At 31.5% G+C, this 21,847-nt stretch overlaps 1 long non-coding RNA gene across 1 annotated transcript; it reads left to right on the top strand.

Moving 5' to 3' along the window:
* The first annotated feature begins 8,343 nt into the window (after positions 1-8,343).
* On the top strand, positions 8,344-9,648 carry LOC150038548 (uncharacterized). The gene is made up of 2 exons (XR_016524123.1): positions 8,344-9,193; positions 9,282-9,648. It is a non-coding gene; the product is annotated as an uncharacterized LOC150038548 (long non-coding RNA).
* The last annotated feature ends 12,199 nt before the right edge of the window (positions 9,649-21,847 follow it).

The following is a 21,847-nucleotide window of genomic DNA, read 5'->3' as shown; positions in this document are numbered from 1 at the left end:
AAAAAAAAAAGTTTGAAAGTTAATGAGAAAGAAGCAAAGATATTATAGGGTATAGACAATGGCATTGATGGTTTGCTCCCAATACATAGCTGACAATATGACCTAACACAATATAAATTAAATTGGCAGCTGCCTCTGTCCTTTTATATTCATTATTAGGAGGCCCTCCTTCACCCTCTTTGTACTAAAAACATCTCTTAATATTCACATCATATCTACTAATCTTATGTCGTTGTTTATAAATGTTGAAGCACGAGAAGAAGTATCAACTTTCTCGTAGTCTTAAAAAAAGTTTCACTTCGCTAACACTCTTTTTCTCACACACGTCTCACAGAGAGAGATTCATATATAGATGAAAGAAAAAAAAATGTTTTCTATATTCATCGCTATTATTTCTGTTTTAAAGTGAATTTGTGACGACTTTTGAAAATAGTTGTTTCGAATATATTTTGTTAAATTTTTTTAAACGATTTTAACTGACGAGAAGTTTTTACCTTTTTTACCATTTTATGTTAAGTCACTTTTGTCTTTTTTTTTTTTTTTTTTCTCAATGTATGTTTTTTTTCCTTCTTTTTGGAAGGTTCTTTTTACTTTGTGTTTCTTGTTGCATCTTCATGCATTTTGTATCCATCGGAGCAACATGTGTTTGTGTTTAATACTATAACTACATAATTTCAACATAGACTTGATTAATATTCTTAATAAAAGAGTTAAAAGTTAACCATATTCATCTCACATATTGTTAAATTGAAAAAAAATATAACAAAATATTATAGTTTTAAACTAACAATTAAGCAAGTTTAACAGCCATAAGAGTATTAATAAAATTTAAAAATCAATTTATCCGACTCTACTAATTTAATAGGACAATCGTATGACTTTACAACATTTCATCGTAAAAAAAAACTAGTAAGATATTAAACTATAAAGAGTCGTCTGGACCCCGACTTCAAGTGGATGGAGTATAGCTCACTCCATGTTAAAGACTCCAGTTATAATAGTTGGTATTTTTAACTATTATAACATACAACTAACAATAATATTACTATTTCAAATCACTCTTTGTTACATTATTTACAATTTACTACTCATCCTTTCTTTTTTATTTTATTATCATTTTCTATCCAACACAGATTATCAAACCTAGACTAAAATAGTTTACATCTCAACCGCAAACTATTAGAACTCACATATTATAACAACTATTAACTATAATAACTAATGTAATGTCCTAAACCCCCCTAAATAGAAAACCACGATAATTAGAACTCATTTTCTCAAACATTTTTTTAATTATTTGTACCACCTTAAATAAATAGTAAGTCAATTTAGAAAAAAATTTATAGTATTTAAGGTGGTCAAAAGATATTATTTAAAAGAAAAAAAAAAGTAATATTATTTTATATTGTAGGTGTGATATTTGTATTTGGTATTGCCTTGCCTTGTACAGCCTATTAGTGGTTGGATCATCATTCCAAGGCAGACAGTAGGGCAGTGAAGTGTTTGATATCTCTTTGGTTTTTTTTTTTAAGGGCCCCTTCTCCCTCTATTTTTTATTATTATTATTATTATTATTATTATTATTATTATTATTATTGGTCATAAATAAAACCATGGGGGAGTTATTGACTGTGGCTTGTCCTTTCACTGCAAAACGCTGTGAATAAAAATAACTATACCTACAAAAAAATCTTTAATAAAATCCTCTCATTTTCAAGGCAACCCATTAAAGTTTTTACACAGTTCCAAGAATTTCTTCTTCTTCTTTTTTTTTCTTCCCCTCTCATCAATATTATTATATATGATGTCGGCAACCCAAAATTAAATTCACAAGTTGGAGCAAGCCAATGTTAATTAATGCATTCTTTTCTTTTCCCCTTCTTTTTAGAATTGTTAATTAATGGGGTTTATTGAAACAGAGAAAAATAAATATTATACTGTCAATTTAGTTTTTAAACTTTTAAATTTATTATAATTTCTTAATTGGATTTAAATTCTTTTAAAAAACAAAAAATACGATCTATCTAGTTTCTACCCTTTATATTAAATGAAATTTATCTTTTTGATCCTTGAACTTACAAAACTACCCATTTAGGACTCGTCTGGTAGCGATTTAGTTTTTGAAAATTAAGTTTATATATACTATTTCTAATTTACAAATTTATTTCTTTGTTATCTACTTTTTATTAATTATTTAAAAAACTTTAAAAAATAGCTTTTAAAAACTTTTTTTTTTTTTGGAATTTGGTTAAAATTCAACCATTGTATTTAAGAAGATGCAAATTTAAAAAAAAAAAAAACAAAAAATAAAATGGTTACCAAACAGGGTTTTATTTTTTTTTAACTTAAAATTTTTTAAAAAGAAAGTTGATTGATTTACTAGACAAAAATTTGAAAGTTTAAAATCTCATTAGATATAAAATTTATACTTGTAGTTAATAGATCAATCAACTTTAAAAAAATTTTAATTTAAGGAGACACTAGATACAAAATAAAAAATTTGAAGATTTATTAGATACTTTTAAAAATTCTAAAATCAAATATATACAAAAATACTAAAGTTGAGAAATTAAACTACTTGCAATCTAACCTTCAAGAAAAATTATAAACGATTCATTTTGGGTACACAAAAAATATAGAAGTAAATATTAACTTTTCAACCTTAAAATATATAAATATATATATATATTAAAGAAACAATAAAAATGGATAAAATGGTAATAGTTGTTTGAGGAAAAAGACAATTGAAAATCATGTTACTCAAAACCAGCCGATGTAACAGTGCCACCTCTTTTTTTTTTTTTTTTTTTTTTAATTTCTCCTCACTCTTAGCCCTCCATTCAAATTAAAATCCCATTTTTTTTAAAAAAAATAAAATCTTTTTATATATACAATTAAAAGATAGGGAGGAGAGAGAAGAAACAAAGCCATTGTACAGTACAAACGTTTCAATGAAAAAAAAAATTGTCGAAAAAAATGGTAATTGTCAAGTGTTTGTTCTACTTTTAAAGAAAATCAATTTTACTGGCAATTAATTGGTACAAATTTTTCATTTCAGTCTTTTATGAAACTTATGCATGTATGTGAGTATATATGTATGCAAAGTTGTTAAAATATTTAATAATAATTTTGGTTTTTCATTTTTTAAAATTAAATCGTTTTAATCTCATTTTCTTATCGTGTTTGTCATAATTAAATTTTTAGTTAAATTTTGTTATCTTTTCTTTCCAAAATTTGACTTGTTTTTTTTAAAAACAATAATAAAGCAAGAAATTTAGAGATGCAAGAAATGTTTTAGACTTAAACGATGCTTTAATGAGTGATATTTTGTAGTAACTTGACGACTTTCATTTAATTGTTTTTTCTTTTTTTGATCATATATGGAGTGAGAGATTGTATGTCGGATTTTGAAGTTAATAATACAAGTTCAAATAGTTCGATCATATTAATAAAAATTTGAAAGTTTTAATAGAAGATATATATCGAAATGAATTGAGTTATACGGGAATGGAGGTAAAATATTAGAAAATTTAGTAATAATTAGATAAAAATGAAAATAATAGTAGGAGGGAAATTAAATTAAAAAGGAATTTGTGAGTGAGAGTGAGACAGACCTCCGTTGAGCCAAACGACGAGGGGCTTGGAGAGGGGTTGAAGAGAGGCTTCAGTGAGCCAATAGAAGAGGGCTCGACCGGCGGCCCGGTTCACGGTGACGTAGCCGGAGAACTGCTCGAAAGACACCTCCGGCTGCCCGGGAAGGGCGGAGATTCTATCGCCTGCGGCGGCGTCTTCGTGGGCGTGAGTGGGAAAAATGATGGCTACAAGGAGGACAAGGGTGGTGAGTGTGAAGTAGATCTGAGAGTTTGCCATGGCGACGGGCGGCCACCGTGTGAGGACGGCGGAGGAAAGGAAATTTTTAATTTTAATTTTAATTTATTGGGCTTTTTTTTTGTGTTTGGCTTTGTAGTGAGTTTGATGGGGAAGACTGTTTTTCAGTTTGGATTAAATAGAGGGAGAGAGAAGGAGAGAGAGATTTGGGCAACAATTATAAAGTTGGATAAATAGTTGTCTTTTTTTTTTTTTTTTTTGAGTGGACGGTTGAAATTAGGGTAGTTTTATTGGATGACCACAATGCATGAGTTACATAATTTTCTCCCACATGTTGACATTTTAGGTTTCTATAGATTCAACATTGATCGCCACGAAGGATGAATCATAATTTCTCTCGTATCATAGAAAAAATTACAAAACATAAGAAATAAATAACAAAATATCATTAATATAAAATTGATATAAATAATATAACACTTGTCTAAAATAGTTTAAAATTTATTTTCTTGAATTTTATGTTTTTATAATTTTTCTAGAAATATTCATCGAAATCAACATTTTATCGATATTTCTATTGAAATTCTGGTAAAATTAGTATCTCGATATTTTCGCTGACATCGATATTTTAAACCTTTGTTATATAGTGGTGATTAAAAATTAGAAATCCAGATTGTTTGTTTTCTTTTTAAGAATTGGAAGGGGATGCTTAAATTAAATTGGAGCTAAATTATAACCATTAATAATGTTTTATATAACTAAAATTCTTTAGAATTTCGGATTTAAAGTCAAACTTGAAATGGGATATTGGTAATCTAAGAATGTGTGATCATTCAAATTTATACTTCAATGATAGTTTTAAAACGTTTATAAAAGATCAAAAGTTATTACACGATATTTTTTAAATGACATTGGAGATTGACATTTAAATTAAAAAATATATTATAATGTTTTCTTAGTGATTCTTTTTTTAATTATTTAATATGTGTGTGTGGGGAAAAAAAAACACTAATTAAGTGCATTTCCTCATGAAACACTTGACAAGGGTGTTGGGTACTAGTGAGTGTTTGACTTACACATGGAATGGTTCGAATTTGACATGAAAATTATTTATTGAGTTTTTTTTTTCCTCCAAATATATTGACACAAAGGTTTAAGTGATGATATTCTAATAGTATATGAGAATTAGTGTTAGGGTTCTATATTGATAGAATGTAATTTGTTTTAATCATTATTTAATCATAATTTTTCAAGAGACAATTTTTTCTTTCCTTTTATTTTATTAATACTTTATATTTTTTATTGTTATTGTTGAGTAAGCTACAAAAGATAAATGCAGTCTAAAATGTAATCAATTAATAGGTTTTTAAACTTTTAATTTTGTGTCTAACATACTTCTAATAAATCCTTAAACTTTCGAATTTGTCTAATAAATTCTTAAGTTTTCATTTTGTATCTAATTAGTCCTTGAACAATCCAATTTTTATTTGAAAATTTTTTGAACTTGTTAGATACAATATTGAAAATTTAATGTCTTATTAGACATAAACTTCAATTTTATGTCTAATAGATTCATTGAAACTAAAACAATGTTGAACGAGTCAGAGACTTTATTAGATACAAAATTAAAAGCATAAGTACCTATTTGATAATTTTAATATTCTGGGACCAAGTAAATACAATTTAAAAGTTAGGGACTTAGGCTACATTTGGCATTGTGTTAGTTGTGTCAAAAACTATTTGAAAAAAAATCTAAATCATTTTTGCGTTTGTTAAAATAAATTTAAATTATATCGGTTAAAATCACTTTTAAAAACTCGTTAGTTTCACGTCTATTATCCTACTAGCTTTTAGATTCTTCTAAAACCAGGTAAAATCTTTAATTAATATTTAGTTTTCAAATGTATACTTTAAAAGGAAGATTTATTTTATATATTTATCTATTTCTCACATGATCAAATCTATTTTTATTTTTATTTTTTATGAGTTAAATGCATCAATTTTTTTTTTCTAGAAAAAGGTATACTACATTGGTTTTTTAAAAAATAAAGCTACTTCCCTTAATATTTAAAAATTAATGAAAATTTTTCAAAAATAGAAAAAGAAGAGAAACTATTTACATAAAATAGTAAAATTTTAATCTTTTTTACAGAGACGGATAGAAATCTATCAGTTTCTATCAGTGATAGAAATTGATAGAAGTCTATTACTGATAGACACTAATAGAAGTTGATAGAAGTTTATCAGTATCTATTAGTATTTTTTTTTTGCTATTTCTGTAAATAGTTTGACATTTTTTTATCTGTAAAAAATTCCCAAAATTAATTTATAACAAATAAAACCTATCATATTAACAAATTATTTAAAATTTTAAATTACAAAGAAAAATTAAGTTAATTAAAAGTCTATTTTAGTTTTTATATCTAAAATAAGATATTTTTGCATTTATTTACCAAACACTCTAACCTATTTCTTCAATTTAAAATGAAATTTACCAAACAATATTTGACTTCTTTTCATAGTTGCTTTTTTTTTTTAAAAGCACAACTGCTAGCAATTATTTTAAAAGCTACAACAATCCTAAACGAAATCCTAATAGACAGAAACATTAAAAATTCAAGGAGTAACGTTGCAATTTAACCTACATACATTATCTACATCATCTATCTCTTTTAGAGCATGTTTGTGAGTGAAATGACCACTCAAAATCACTTTTGATATGCCTAAAATCATTTTTCTTCTAGAATTGCGATTTTGGCAATGATGAAAAAAGTGATATATCATTTTTATCAAATTTTCTCTCTCGAGTGGTTTTTAACTCTCTAGTTTTTTCTCTCCTAAACTTTTCTCTCTAGGTTTTTTTTCTTTTTCTTTTTTTTACTTCTTTCTCTACCATTTGCTCCTGAAATTTTGTATGTGTTGCTCACTCTTAAGTTTTTTTTTCCTCTTTAATGTTATTCTTTATATCTTTTCTAGTATTTAATTTTGAAAATAAGTCATTTTTTTTTAAAAAAATAAAATGTCAAAACAACCTCTACAATAATTTCAAAGTTTTTAAATTTTTTTTATCAAAATAGTTTAAATAAAAATATTTTTTTAAAAAAATATATTTTTCTTTCATCAATCCAAGCGGACCTTAAACATGTAATTGATTCTTTGATGCAAACTTTTATTTCTGTTTAATCCATTTGGAAGTTAGTTTGATGTGAAGTTGTCCTCTTCTAATCTTCCATTAATTTCCACAAAATAAGTTTGACCATGTTTTGTTTGAGTGCCTTTTTTTCCTCCACTTTCTGTTCCTTTCCCTTTCTATTTTCCTTTTTTATTTTTCTTTCCCCTTCTTCTCATCAGTTGTGTCTTGTCTGAATTATCAATGTACAACTATTTCTATTTCTATTTTTCTTTCCAATAATAATAATAATTTGTCATATGTGTGGAGATTTTTTTTTTTTTTTAAAAAAAAAATTCATCCCTTGAGGCAATAATTGGGTGTTCAAAGAAGGGACTGATCAAGGTACTAAAAAACAAATACCAATAAGATATAAAAGAATATATTGTATTATTTGTATATCATTTAATTTCAAAGATAAAAACATAATAAGAACAAAGGAAATTATTGAGGGTTGTTTTGATTTTATTAGAAATATAAAGCCTTAGATGGATTCTTGGGGATGATTTTTAATTTCTTTGGAAATTTCTTTTTGGGGGAGAAATTTGCCCCCACTTTAAATGCTTCTCTTGCTTGTTGTGGTGCTATGGAATAGTGTACTAAAACTATACATTTTCATCACTTTTTTTTTTTAATCCTCATATTTAGACCTATCTTTAAAATGTTCGTAAGAAGTTGACTTAAGTATAGTTCAAATTGTCGAACAACGTTAATCTTTATTTTAATGAATACAAGTTTCGAACTCCTCTTCTTATAAGTAGTTTGACTAAAAAAAACATTTTTGTATCCATACGAAGTAAAAGAAACAAAGAAACAATTTAATTGTTCCTGAAATTTATGTTGTGTCAATTTAGTCCTTATGTTTTTAAGTTCGTAACAATACATATTCTCTAAACTCACATATGTAACAATTTAGTTCCTATATAATTTAAGCTTGGTAACAATTAAGTGTTAGTTTCTACCATGTAATGAGATTAGTGACTTATAAATCTTAACAACAATTTTCACTATAGAAACTATTTCGTTATATAAAATTTTAAAGTATATGAACTCAATTATTACACTAAAGTTCAATGTTTATGTTGTTAGAAAATTGAAAGTATAGAGACTATAAATCCCAAATTTTTTTATGTAATTTAATTTCAGCTATTTTGTAATATTTGAGAGTTATTTTGAATTTTTGAGATTAAATTGAATTATTGTAAAAAAAATAATTTAATTTTAAATTTTTATCTTAGTGAAGGATTTTGGAATTTAAAAGATTTTAAGGAGAATTTGAGATTTACTTCCATTTTAATTTGATTTGGAAAATTAAACTAAAACTAGGAGTTTGGGCTTATTTTTATAATTTAGAGAAGATAATCAAAATTTAAATCAATTCATTGAGAAAATGGATTTGAAATTATTTTCCCAAGAGGATTTGGGAATTTAAAATCTAAAAGGGATTTGCGTTTGGAATTTGAAAAGGAAAAAGAAAAGGGGATTGTTTGTATATTGAGATTAAAAAGAAAAAGGAAAAATAAATTAGAAAGTTCTGCCCCTCTCTCGAACGTGTATAGTAGACCCCCCTCCCAAGAGCGTCTTCTTCTGCACGAGGAAACTTTAGCCGCCGGTCGCCGTGCGAGATCCCAGCCGCCCAGCCATCGTTCGACGGTCAATGCTTGTCCCAGTCGTCGTTGATCGTCGACGCCGATTCGTGGGTTCCGTTCGTACTGTTTGACACCACAGATTTGATTTCCCGCGCCGACACCTGAACCTAAGCCTTGTCACGCCTCCGTACCGCCAGTCGCGCCAGCCATCATGACCACCCAGCCGCGCGAAGCCTTCGAGCCTTGTCGACCACGCATCTCAACCTAGATCTGCCAACAACGCACCTCTTGTCTCCGTCGAAGCTGTGTCGTTTAAAACAAAAGCCTTGAGTCGTCGTTGAGCTTGCTGTCGCTGCTATCTTTGTGTTAACTCTCAAAAAGAGCTATTATTCCTAACTTAATTTGGGCTCGTTATTAAATTTTACGTGTTTGTTTCCCTATTTTGTAGGTATCGAGCAATCAAGAGGTAGAATTAATCATTTGGTGAAGAACGGAGTTATTTTGAAGTAATTTGGAGTTGATATGAGTATCCGGGCTTCAAAGGAGTTGAAATTACTAAAACGCCATCGAGTTCCATTGAGTATAATCAGCCATCGACTATCATCAGGTAAAGGGCTGTCGAGTATTATCGAATAAAATGCTACCGAGTAAACGAGCGTCGAGTATCAAGTAATCGAGCATCGAGTTTTTGACAGAATGCTCAACGTTGCAACGAGACTCCTAGCATTCCAATGCTCCGTATGTTCAACTTCGCACCGTTGCAATGTAGCCTGACGCTTCACTCCAACGCTCGTGGCCTTTCCTACCAAGCATTGCAACGCTGTTTCTAGCGTTGCAATGCTGCAAAGGTTTCTATAAATACATCTCTTCGGTTTTAGGTCAAAATATGTTGAAAATTGTATTGTTCTTCAATGGAGGCCGAGGACAGACCTCGACTTCTTCCTTTTCCTTTATGTTTTCAGTATCTTTAGGTTAGTTTTTATTTTATTTGCGGATTATGGACGTATTTTGGATTGTATCCCATTAGTTTGTCTATGAATTGATGAGGTAATCTTTCGTTTAGTCCTTGGATCAAGTGTTCTTGTATTTTGATGAGTTTTTTTGTTCAACTTTGTGCTTTAAATTAGAATTATGTTTTTCTTTGAATATCGCGTGATTTAGTTTTGCTTTCGTGTGTTGGATTGTCGCCCCTATCATGATCGCATTCCTTAACTAGTTAAATTCAAGCTCGCAGTATCCTTGCAATCGTCCATGCTTGAATTTACCCTTGTAGAATAGATTAGATGAATATGCTTAGGTGTATAGGTTGATGTTTAATCTTGGCATCGTATGTTTAATCCAGATTTTAAAGAATAATCTATTATTTGAAAAAGGCTTTCATGACACTTAATCAACAAAGTTGAATCCTTGTTCTCAATGCGTGTGTTTCTAGTTCTTTATGGCCGCTAAGAACCCAATTGCATCTAGGAGCATGTAGGTTAGTTAGGGCACAATCTTTCTAGCCTTAATTACGAATTAGGACACTCGATTGGTTCGAATTAATTGATTGTCGATTGGGTAGAGATTACTTAATTCGCATCGATTAGGTAGCTATGCATGCATAATTCAAATACATGATATGTTAGATGAAAATGATGATTTAATTTACATTGAATGGCTACTTGATCCGAGAACTAGATAAATACATAACCGTTCCGTATATCCCTTGCAATTTCCTTTTCTTGCATGTTTTCAATTTCAAAATCATAAACCAAAACCCAGTTTTTACTGTTTTTCCATGGTCAAATCTAACCCAAAAGAAATTAATTCTTCGCTTCTCTGTGGTTTGATCCCGCACTTACCACTGTTGCTACGTTTTAGTAGTAATAGGAGTAGTTCGTTGAATTTACAAATTTTCTTTTGATCAAGTCCGAGGCTTATTAATGACGTAAGTTTCAGGCCATGCCATTGCTGGGAAAGCAAGCTAATTAATATCTTTTAGTTAGAATTGACTATTAAACTTTAAAAACCAAAAATATTTTCTTTCTTTCGTGTCTAGTTTTTCAATGGGGGAAAATATAAACATTTATGCACTTCAAGCGAACTACACGAAATAACGGGAAACACCAGAGGTAAGAGAGATTCATGGGCTTAGAGATCAAATTTTTGAACTAACCTCTATTGTTCATTATGGCTAGTATGCAGATTCAGAATTCACATGGTCTTGAGTGCGAATATTATCCTCCTTGGGAGTGGCCTAGCCAAATGCCATTGTTGATGCCATATTCATCTACCCACACAGGTATTTCTTTAAAGGATATAGTTAGGGAACTTTCTAATTGCTTTGGTGAGTTTGTGCAGGAGTGCCCCTACGATTATGAAGATCCCATCAGTTTCCAGCAAGATGACCTCTTTTTCGAATGTGAGGTTAGAGCTGAGTTTCAGAGTCTGAGTAACCACATTGCTTAGATCACTGAATCAATTAGGAGACTGAAGAAGACTTGGGAATCATCTTCTGAGGATGCCGAGGTGAGTAGTGGAGATACTTGCATCAATGATTCTATCGAGCAGGTGGTCCCTCGAATTTTCGACGAAGGTAAGAAATTGGATTTCTTAATGTATGAACATACTAATGATTTTTTTGAGTGTGCAGAAAATCATTCAGAGCCGTCCTACATCTGTGGCACTGAGGCCGACCTTGTTAGGGGATACGCATGGACCGATTCAGATGACGATTTTTATCCTCTACCATCCCAAGAACAAGTTTGTGAGGTTAAGTATGAGTATAGGCTTAATTTGGAAGAATTTCAGGTAAAAGAGTTAGAGGCTCCCAAGCCTCGTCCTGTTCTTTGTACTAGTATTCCTGTTATTTTTTAATTTTGCTCACCTTCACCTCACGAGTCAGTCAAATCAGTTGAGTCCTTCTTGTTCTCAAAATTCAGTTGAGTCAGAGTCTTTATTTGCAGTTGAGTCAGTCCCAGAGTCTTTTTTTATTTTCTTTTACAAAAATTAAAAATTAAAATTCGACCTGTCTAGTTATTTTCAAAATATGAGGAACCCTTATAGCCTTACTAGGCTATACTGGCTCATCCATGAAGGGCTAGATGAAATAAGAGAAATTTTTTTGTATCTTGACAGGGGCAAGTTACGTCGAGCAAACCGTCGTTAAAATTTGCCTTTCCTGGAGGGAGCCAAGTGAAGAAATTTATTGCTTTCTTTATTTGTTTTCTAGATTAGGTTTCTTTTTATTTTTGTTTTGTAGGGGAAGAGTCATGTGAGTCATAGCGTTTAGGCCCCTCCTCTGGCTTCTTGGAGTGATTCTCTCGGGGGAAACAAAAAAAAAAAAAAAAAAAAAAAAAAAAAAAACAAAAAAAAAAAAAAAAATAAAAAAAAATAAAAAAAAAAAAAAAAAAAGATAAAAAAAATCAAAAAAAAAAAAAAAAAAAAAAAAAAATAAAAAAAAAAAAAAAAAAAAAAAAAAAAAAAAAAAAAAAAAAAAAAATAAAAAAAAAAAAAAAAAAAAAAAAAAAAAAAAGCATCTTTTTGAAAGGCGAGCCTACTACCACCACCATCCCGTGTGTGACATTGTTATCAGGAGAGGTTTTCTATTCCCTTGTTTTTATTCTTTTTGAGCTATACTTGAAATACATTGGGGACAATGTATCATTTTAAGTTGTACCCATCGGGTAGTATGTTGTATGCTTGATTGCTTTGTTTGTTATTTGCTTTGTTGTTATCGTGATAGTTTATGGCACACTTTTCTTGTAATAAAACTTGCATGAAAGAACGTTAGGACAACATGATCATGATTTTAGCCCTTTTTTAAAAAAATTTCTTGTCTCTCATGCATCCTAAAGTCATTGTTTTGCGAAATTAAAGTCTTGCATGCTTAGAATTGGGTTATCTAGTTTGTACTTCTGTTGTCACCCCGAAAGGTCCACCTTTGACATAGGAGTATCTATGCTTGTTTTAGAGCAAAACTAGACAAGTATAAAATAGAGCCCACTGTGAATAATAAATAAATAAATAAATAAAGGAAAGCAAATTAGTTGAAATTATTTAAAAAAAATAGAAAAAAGCATAAAAAAAGAGGCATATGCTAGTTCCATTCCATTCTTAAAAATAAAAACTTTATTTTCAGTGAAGGATAAAGAATACTTTTGTTCAATTAGACAGAAAACAGAAATTAAGTTCCTCTTGATGTGAGGAACTACATATACGTCATCTAATAACATTTATTATTTCTTATCTAAAAATAACTTAAGTCTGCCTACAGCAACAACTGAAACGGTCTCATTAGTACCAACTCTGAGAGTCATCTCTCCAGCTGCTAATTGTTTCCAAGAATTATATTCTTGATGGGAAGAACATACGTAGTTAGTAGCTCCTGAATCAACTATCCAAGCAGAATCATCATTCTCTACTAAGCATGTCTCCAAGACAAATAAATCAGATTTATTTTCTTTGGAGTTCTTCCTCTACAGAGTAGTGGGATCAGCTCCACAACCCAAATCATAAACTCCAAGTTTCATCTCAGAAGACAATTCTCGTTGATTAACTTTATCAAAGTTAACAACTATTGCTTTCTCTATTTGTCCCTTGACATTCAATATGGACTGGAGTTTATCTTAGGAGCTGACATTACTGGTGTCATTGTCATCAACCCGATTTGCTTGAATTGTGAGAACTTTCGGCCCAACAATTCTTATATTGATTGCATGATCTCACGTGCAGTGACCATGCTCTCAAAACTTGCCAAAATGTGAACTCGAGCCTTAGAATTAGTCTTTGTCCACATTTCGTATGTATTATAAACATTTCGTGTTGCATCAGGGGTTGGGACTTGAGGACAATCCTCAATTATGACAATTTCGAGGTCGTTTACCACGAAATATATTTTAAGTGATTCTTTCAACGTCATGTAAGTAAAAACAGTCAAACTAGAAAAGGCAACTAACAGAAAACTACTGTTTGGTATTTTTGCTGAAAATAAACAAATTGATCTACATAGATTTTAGCACAATTGTCATTCAATCAGGTTTAGCAAAATCTAAATGAACCCCAATTACATCTAATTTTGCAATGACGCTCCAGTAATTTAGGACAAAAGCCATCGAAGGGTAGTCAGTTGTCCCTTCACTGAATTGAGACACTCTCAACTAATCATTACACCAGAATAACTCTTATTCCTATAACAATCAGTTATCATTTATTTGGTCAAGAAATTGTTAATTTCCTTAATAATTTTTTGTAAGTGTGGCCTTCCATTTTAGACCCGTGACCCTCCATTTTAGACCCTAAAGTTCTACCTCAATGAGCCAATCGAAGGGAAAAATCGATTGGGGCAAAAACTAAAGCGATCTTATCTATATCTGGAGTTCGCCTTGATATTGACCTATTGCACAAACCATCTGAAGGGAGACACTCCCAGGGTACCTCGAGGCAGTGTAAAAAGGTCTCACGGTGCAAACCAATGAAGGAGACCGTAGGATATGTTGACACACATCCCTTTCCAACTTTCTATGAATACTCTTTCATTCACCTTGATATTGACCCATGTAAACACCATCTGAAAGGGGACACTCCTAGGGCGCCTCAAGGCCAAGCATGAGTCTCACGGTGTGAATATTAAGGGAGAAACGTGAGTGAAAAATTGATGTATCATATACATCTTTTTCCTCCCACTGAGCATTTTAATAACTTGGGGTTTAATTAACTTAGGAAAAATATGGCTAATTATTTTTACTAAGTGATTGTTTAAGGTTTGCCCAAAAGTAACACTTTAAAAAGTTAAACATTTTTTTTTTTTATTATTATTGTTTGTTAAATGCTTTAACAAATTCTAATCAATAATTGCATGCTTGTAGCAAATCTATCTAATTCACTTTTCCAGGTCAGTTCCCAGATAGGAGTGTTCCGTTTCCGTAAGCTTAAATACCCCAGCCTAGACATAACTAGCCTAAGACAAAAGGTTCCTTATAGATACGTTTGCTACAAATTTAATCTTTTATTGAAACCAATTTAGTCATATTAAACTGATTAAAAGATTAAACTAATTTCTAATCTCATTAGAAAATTGTGATCTTAGGTCTATGTAAACCAAAATTTAAAACTATTTTAAAAATGATTTTACCTAAGTTTGCATGCAATTCTGAATTATAAATTTTAATTTCTAATTTCATTTATTTATAACTATTATAAAATAAATGAAACAAATTAAAACATATATTGCATCATATGACATACTTTATAAAACTATAACATTTATAAGATTAACTAAAGTAATGTCATGCATCATGCAATTCCCATTTTATTTCATATACACAACACTATGTAATGAAATTAAATAACATACAACACATGCATACATTCAAACTATATATTATAACTATTATAATATAAATGATGCATGACTATGCATGCAAGCATATAGTATAACACTTATATTATATGATGCATGAGCATGCTATAAAATTAAAAATATGCAACTATATATTATAACTTTTATATATAAATGATGCATGAATAATGCATAACCTATTGTGGGATTTTACTATATGACATCCTTTATGGTATATATAAAATAAATAAATCATACATCATATGCATAATATAAACAACAATATTGGACTAGGATTGAACTCCTAAAACCATTAATTAAATTAATATAACATTTATATTAAGTTAATTGATCTAAAGTACATATTACATTAATAAATAGTACAAACAGTTCGAAACAAGTGAATCGGGTCTTGAACCGCATGAACCGAACTGGACCCAAACCACTCAAACCAAACGAACTAGAGGTGAACCAAACAAGCTAAGAACTGAACCGCCCGCGAACCAGAAATTTTTGTCTGTCTTAGTGTTGCAACACTATGGAAAAAATTTCCGTTTCGCCTTTGTGCAGCGTTGCAATGCTAGGGCACAACGTTGTAACGTTGTATCACAGACTGCAGCGAACAGATTGCGAACTTCATCGTTTCTCATCCGAATTGAGCCCATTTTTCGCTAGAACTTCGTCGGGAACAACAGGAACAACACAAGACATAAAATATACAAATTCTATAGCAATTATTCCCAAAAAATGGGCCTTTTACAAACCAATTTTGTAAACAAAGTTATAAAAACCTAAGAGACCAATCCTGAAAACATCCAATTTACAAACCATTCTTTTACAGAAACTCATCACATGAATAAAGAATGATACCCACCATAATTCTGTAATTAAAATTCTAGAAGTTGACAAAAATTGGGATCCAAAACCTTGGTCGGATACCAATTGAAGGTTTTCGCAGCGGAAGGCAGGGATCGATCCCAATTTTTATTTTTCACAGAATTCCCAAGAATTACAGAATTAAGAAGAAAGATTATGCATTCAAGAAGAAAATTACAACATGCTAATAAAGGGAAAGGAGAAGAAAAAAAATTACCTTTCAAGAACACTTTCTTCAAGAACGCTCTCGAACAGATCTCTTCTTCCAAAAGGGACCCACCAAATGGAGCCTCCTGTATTCTCCTTAAGGTTTGAGAATGGTAGAAGGTGTGGGCTCTACCTTAGGGTTTTGGAAGAGGGAAGGACATGGAGAGGAAGAGAGGAATTTTCTTCTCTGTAAACTTTTTCCAGAGTACACAACTCATGGAGAGAATTGTGAAAGAGATGAATCAACACCATTCATTCTTCCACAACTTACGTTATTGACTGAGAGAATGGGGGGAAGGAGTTTTAATTAATTTAAATTAAACTAATAATAATAATAATAATAATATATAATAATATATAATAACTACTTTATTATATTTATACATACTATATTTTATAACAAATATAACATACAATCTATAGTTTTTATTGCATCAAATACAACATAACTTATAGTTTTATTTTCTCTCAACACTACATGGAATTTAATATAAATCACATTTATATTAAATTCACTTATATGAATCTCATATAATTAATATTTGAATCATATTCAAATATTTAATTCTTCTCAACTTATTTATGGTACTTAATATAAATCATATTTATATTAAATTTAATTACATGAATCTCATTTATATAATTAGTATTTGAATCATATTTAAATTCCTCTCATATTGTCTTATATTATAATGTATCAAATACACCATATTAATTATATCACATATATAATTAATTTAACTAATTATAACATATATAATTAATTCTCTCAATTAATTTGAACACTTCAAATTAATCTAAAACTAATTCTAAACTAAATCCCTATTGAGATACAGAGGGCACATAATGGACCTGTAGATTAAAGCTCCAACGATACTTGGATAATTAATTAAACTCTTTAATTAAATTACCCAACATCCATTAACTGTTGGTCATTTCATTAAAGATCGATAGCTGCACTCTTCGAACTACAGATAAATTTCTCAACAGTGTGGTGAAGTACAGTTGGATAAAAATTACCACTTTGCCCCTGTAGTTACATCTAACTCCTTAAGTACCACTGATTTCTCTAATGAACAATAAGTCATAGTACAATTATGACCAAGTCCCTCTCGAGCCAGAAGAGGGTGTGACCAGTATGTTCAAGTCTTAAAATCAGCCTTAAGAGAGTAATTTATCTACTTATGCTAACATCGAGAAATGATTGAATTTCATCTTATATAGTTGTGTTCCTAGCTCCCCAGTCAAATGAATCCCCAAAATAGTAGGCTTATTTATTTGGCAATCTAGCCACTCTCACCCATACAAATCAAAGGATCGCCTTCATGAGTAGGAGTTCACAATTCACTCAGGATTTAGGTCATGTCACCTATGGTCATCCTAGTGAAATGTAAGTCTCTATTATTAACGACATTATATAATGAGACTAATCATTTTGTGTCCGGTCTTACACAAACTCTTTGTATAGGATACCCCGCTTATATGTCTCTACATGAATGACCAGGATCAAATCATTTGTAGCACTTTACAACACTTGTAACACCTACAAAGTGGGTTGTATCCGTAGTGTCACCAGGATAAAGTACCCAGCCTTATCCATTTACTACAGACCGTTTAGGTTATTATTTAAACAAAATCCACTCGTATGTCTCTACATACTTGTTTAAATTACATAAAATAACCTAGGATATTTAGTTTATTGGATTGAGTGTATGCTCATAAAATAACAATTATTTTATTAATAACAACTTATCTATACAATGTTTACAAACTACGAGAGTACAAGAGAATTAGAACACCAATCCAAACAAGGGGCACAAACGTCCTTTTTGCTATCAATTATTGAAGATTCTTTATAGTCCCACCTTGGAGTTCTGCAAGGTAGTAAACCTCTTTTGGAATTATGCATAAAAAATTTGACAAGTATTTTGTCAATATACGATGCTTGAAACAGGGCTAACGTTTTGTTCTTTTGATCTCTAAAGATCTAAATGCCCATAACAAATTGCGCCTCTCCCAAAATTTTCATTTGGAATTGGGTCGTCTACATACAACACTAGAAAAGCTACTGAACTGTGGATGATCCTCTTGTATACACAAAGCTCATCAACATTCTGATCGAAGCCATAAGATTTGATCATAGTATCAAATCTTATATCTCAAGATCGAGAAGCTTACTTCAATCCATAGATGGACCGATTAAGCCTGCAAACCTTTTACTCTTGATGATGAATCCCTCAGGTTGCCGCATATAAATGGTCTTCTCAAGATTCCCATTCAGAAAGGCAGTCTTGACATCCATTTGCCAGATCTCATAGTCATAATATGAGGCAATTGATAGGAGAATTCGGATAGACTTTAACATGGCAACATGTGAGAAAGTCTCCTCATAGTCAACTCTTTCAACCTGGATATAACCCTTTGCCACAGAAGGTTTACACCTTCCCATCAGTACTCTTATAGATCCATTTGCAACCTATAGGTTTTACACTTAAGGTTGATCTACAAGATCCCAGACTGAATTGAAGTGCACAAACTCCATTTCGAGATCCATAACTTTGATCCACTCATCTTTGTCAACATCCTCCATTGCCTTCTTGTAAGATAATACATCATCAACATCTCGTCAGCTACCATAGTTAGAATTTTTGTTAAATCCGTATAACGGATAGGGGCAGGTTCACAACCCTCCCACTACGTCGAGGCTTCCTCAACATTTGAGGTGGATTTGACCTACTAGATGATCCAACTTCAACAACTCTTGTTGAGGTGTTGGGTTCTTCAACAACTTATATTGAAGGGTCAGTAGTTTCTTTGGAAATTTCATTCAACATGATCTTACTATGGGATTTATGCTCCCTAATGTTGTCCCCCTCTAGAGATGTAGTGTTTGTCGACACGAACACTTCATTTTCTTTAGGATCATAAAAATAACCACCTCTCATTCCTTTAGGGTAGCCTACAAATAGGCACAATTTTGAATGATGTTCTAATTTCTTAGGATTTGCCTCAAACACATATGTTGGGCAACCTTAGATCCTGAAATGGCGTAAACTGCCTTTACGACCATTCCATAATTTCAAAGATATTATAGTAACACTTTTGAATGGAACACAGTTCAAAATACATGTTGCAGTCTGTACTACATAACCCCAAAACGAGTTCAGTAGGGATGCATAACTCATCATAAACCAAACCATGTCTAACAAGGTTTGACTTCTCTTTTTCGATACACCATTCTGCTGAGGTGTACCAGGTTCTGAGAGTTGGGATAAAATTTTATGTTCTATCAAATAGTTATGGAATGTAAGATCCAAAAATCCTTCACCTCGATTAGATCGAAATGTTTTAATTGTTTTATTTAATGCATTTCTAACTTCAGCCTTAAACTCTTTGAACTTTTCAAAAGCTTCAGAATTTTGTTGCATTAAATAAACATACTCATATCTTGAATAATCATAAGTAAAAGTGATGAAATGTTCAAACCCTTCTCTTGCTTTAACATTTATCGGATCGCAAATATCTGAATGTACAAGTTCTAAGGATTCTTTGGCCCTATGACCTTTTCCAGTAAAAGATCTTTTAGTCATTTTGCCTTCAAGGCATGACTCACACACAAGTAAGAACTTTCTTCTAACTCGTTTAGAAGTCCATTCTTGACCAATCTCTCAATGCTATTGAGATTGATGTATCCAAATCTTAGGTACCAAAGATGGGTATTTTCTTTAGGAGAATTTTTTAGTCTTTTATTTTGAGTTACTGCAGTTTTAAAAATTTTAGTGTTAAGGATGACTTTAGTTACTAACGTCCTTAGAACATATAAATTTTTTTCAAGATTAGTACAAAATATTAAAACTCCATTCTTGTAAATACTTTATTCACTTGAAAGTTAAGAGAGTACTATTGTTCATGAAGACATTTTACAGAAATCAGGTTATTCAAACCTGGAACCACATATACATTATCTAATAAAATATAGGATTTCTGTAAGTAGAGTCTGAGCCCTCCCATTGCCATAGTTGAGACGATGTACCCAGTTCCAACACCCATCGTCATCTCCCCAACTTCCAATTACCACTAGGAACTAGTTCGCTGAAATGAAGAACAAACATGATTAGTGATGCATGAATCAATTATCAAGGCAGAATCATCACTCTCCAATAAACAGGTCTCTAATACAAGTAAACTATATTTACCTTGCTTGGCCTTCTTCTTTTCTGCCAAGTATTTGGGATAGTTCATCTTCCAATGTCCCTTGTGGTTGCAATAGAAACAGATTCTCTTTGCAGCCTTATCGTTGTGCCCTTCTAAGTAGCAACTGGTGGGTTAGCTTTCCCCTTTTCACCTTTCTTCTTCTTCAACTTTTTGGTGCCGAAAGAAAAAGACACAGACTTAGTTCCAGATGACGATCCTCTATAAAACTTCTTTGAGGATGAGGTAATTTTTGCCTCTCCCTTTTGTTCCTTGCTTTTCATTAAGAACTGAAAAGTTAGAAGCTCATTGAGCAAAGTGGTTAGGTTGTAGTCGATCCTATTCATAACAACATTGCTACGGAACTGTAGGAAACTTTCTGGTAAAAATTCCAAAATGAAGCTAATCTGACTGGCTTCATCAATCACAGATCCATTCATCTCCGCCACGTTGAAGTGGACCATCATGTTAAGAAAATGTTCTCTAACAGATGTCCCTTCTTACATACGGTCATCGAAGATTTTTTTAAGAGCGTCGTGCCTGAGGTGTGTGGACGATTGTCTGAAAATCCCCCGCAGGGACTCCATGATCTCATGGATAGTGATCTGACTGGCTTCATCAATCACAGATCCATTCATCTCCGCCACGTTGAAGTGGACCATCATGTTAAGAAAATGTTCTCTAACAGATGTCCCTTCTTACATACGGTCATCGAAGATTTTTTTAAGAGCGTCGTGCCTGAGGTGTGTGGACGATTGTCTGAAAATCCCCCGCAGGGACTCCATGATCTCATGGATAGTGATCATGGCTCATGCATTTTGGCCAAGACTTCTAAAAGGCTTGCCAAGATATACGCTCGAGCCTTCTTATTTATCGGTGTCCAGCATTCGTATGCCTCTTTGTTGGATTTTATGTCCTAAAACTCGTGGTTTTGTAAACATTAGAACTTATTCTAAGAATTGAATAAATTTTTTATTGAAAATATTTTTTTTAGAAATCCAATAAACCTAAGTCCCTGGACTATTATATGTGTACTTGAACTTTATGTGGAGACATATAAGTGGATCAGGTTTGAGTAAATAGTCAAAATGATCTATAGTATATGAATAAGGTTGGGTACCTTATTCTGGTAATACTATTGGATGCGACCTACTCTGTAGTTGTTACAAAGAGTTGTAAAGTGCTATATACGAAGTGATCCTAATTCGTGCATGTTGAGACATGAGGAGTGGTAGTGTCTTGTGCAAACGAGTTTTGTGCAAGATCGATCCACGAAACTTGTCGCTCTTACTTTATAACACTGTTTACTATTTAAGACTAAATATTTCAAAGCGATGACCTAGGTAACTTAACCTTAATCCTGAGCTAACTATGAACTCTTGGTTTTTCGGAATTATCCTTTGATCTGCAAACAATGAGAGTAGACCAATTTCCTCTGCTCAATAAACTTACCATTTTGGGGATAAGACCAGATAAATAGCTGGGAACATAGGGTGCTAGAGAGAATTCACTCCTACCCGATTAGGGTTAGTAGAGAGGTTGTTCCCTTCAAGTGCTGATTCTGGGTCTTGAACAAAAGGCCTCACCCTCTCATTGGCCTGAGAGGGATTCAATTTGTTGGTTGGAACACAAATTAATTGTTCATTAGGGGATCAGTGGAACTTAAGG

The sequence above is a fragment of the Benincasa hispida genome, chromosome 1 (assembly GCF_027475165.1).
Source record: "Benincasa hispida cultivar pf3 chromosome 1, pf3_genome.v1.1, whole genome shotgun sequence".
Taxonomy (NCBI): domain Eukaryota; kingdom Viridiplantae; phylum Streptophyta; class Magnoliopsida; order Cucurbitales; family Cucurbitaceae; genus Benincasa; species Benincasa hispida.
Note: the sequence above shows the minus strand (reverse complement) of the source record. Positions and strands in the feature narration are given on the sequence as shown.